The following is a 1,784-nucleotide window of genomic DNA, read 5'->3' as shown; positions in this document are numbered from 1 at the left end:
CGGTGGGGGGAGGGTAGTGGGGGACACCAGGCCGGTGGGGGTGGAAGTTAAGGGTGACCAGGCTGGCTGGGGCAGGGCAGTTGGGGGCAACTAGGTCAGCAAGGGGTCATTTGGAGGTGACCAGGCCAGCACAGGGGGTTAGGGGCGATCAGGCAGGCAGGCAGATGAGCAGTTAGGAGCCAGTGGTCCCAGATTGTGAGAGCGATGTCCCCAGGATCAGGCCTAAACTGACAGCCAGACATCCCCCAAGGGGTCCCAGATTGGAGAGAGTGCAAGCTAGGCTGAGGGGACCACCCCCCTGCACGAATTTCATGCACTGGGCCTCTATTTAAGTTATAATTGGCATACTTTACATTCATTTCAGATGTTCAGCTTAATGATTCAGTAATTGTATATATTGCAAAATGATCACCACAATAAGTCTCATTACTGTCTGTCACCGTACCGTTACAGATTTTTTGTGTGATGAGAACTTTTAAGGTCTACTCCCTTAGTAACTTTCAACTATATAGTACAGTATTATTAACTGTAGTTGTCAAATGTTATTAGATTTTATACATTTCTTCCTGAAGTATTTTATTTTGAAGGAGAGAGGACTCTCTGTATAATTATCATCATGTTGAGTAGTGTCTTTCCTTGGCACTATTTCATTTTAAATGACCTCTTTCTTCTCTATGGGTGTAATCCAGCTTTCTAGAGCACGCATTGTTCAGTTACCTTGGAAACCCAGCTTTCACACCACTGGTTAGAATGTCCCAAGGTTGTCCATTATATTCCATCACCTCTTACCCTCAAGAAAGCTAGTATCCAACATATTAGAATTAGCCTATAACCTATAGCAATTTTCACCCACATTTTAGAGTTTGTTGTGGGTTTTCATTCCAAAATGGCCTTACAGATTTTTGTGTGTCGTGGAAGCAGAATTTCCTCCCTACACTTTTGCTCTAAATGCTTGTCTTTGTGGTCTCCAGTTTTTATGACTAGGAAGTGTACTTTCTGTTGATAAGAGGAATAATCCAAAGATGCTCTCTTCTTTGCAGCATGCCTGCTTTAGCAAGTCAAGGCGGTGGAGAGACTGTCCCTCTGGAGTTGTTACTATGCTCAACAATGAAAAAGGTTAAAAATAGAGAGTTTTAACCTGCCATCTCCAAGGATATAAGCCAGTTTTCCCTTTCTTTACCACTCTGCCTTCTTGGGGAGTCTGGATTCCTTGACCTTAGTAAAAAATGAGATAACTGTTTGGACCCTTAATATTAGCTATCCTGATGCTATTCATTGCTAAATCCGTATGTTTCCTCTGGCCCCTAACCTCTATAAATGTGTGGTGGTCTATAAATACGTATGTCTATTTCATTGCCCTTGAAATATCACTTTCTTTTCTCTTAGGTATTGCTACATGAAAGTATAGATATTGATAAAAATAAAACATGAAATGAAAAATAATGTTCTATTGGGATATGCCACTGAATCATAGGCCTCAGTTTCCTCACTTATAAAAGGGACATAGGCAAATAACACAGTTCCTATTTACAGAAAGGATTATTAAGAAGATTTGATTAGAAAAACGTGGAAAGTTACATTCTCCTCAAAAAGAATATGGAAATAAATAAGAAATGCTGAGTATAAGCCAGATCCGTAATAAGGAGTTTAACAAGTCCAGAGGAGAATTATCGTATTATCCTTGCTGTGTACGTTTTCTATTGTATAAAAGAAACTGAATGTTGCTGGAGCTAGCATACATGTCTTTTAGTTTTGGCACCCCAACCCCTTCTCACACTTTGGGA

Source organism: Myotis davidii, unplaced genomic scaffold, assembly GCF_000327345.1.
Source record: "Myotis davidii unplaced genomic scaffold, ASM32734v1 scaffold415, whole genome shotgun sequence".
Taxonomy (NCBI): domain Eukaryota; kingdom Metazoa; phylum Chordata; class Mammalia; order Chiroptera; family Vespertilionidae; genus Myotis; species Myotis davidii.
This window is presented reverse-complemented; position numbering follows the sequence as displayed.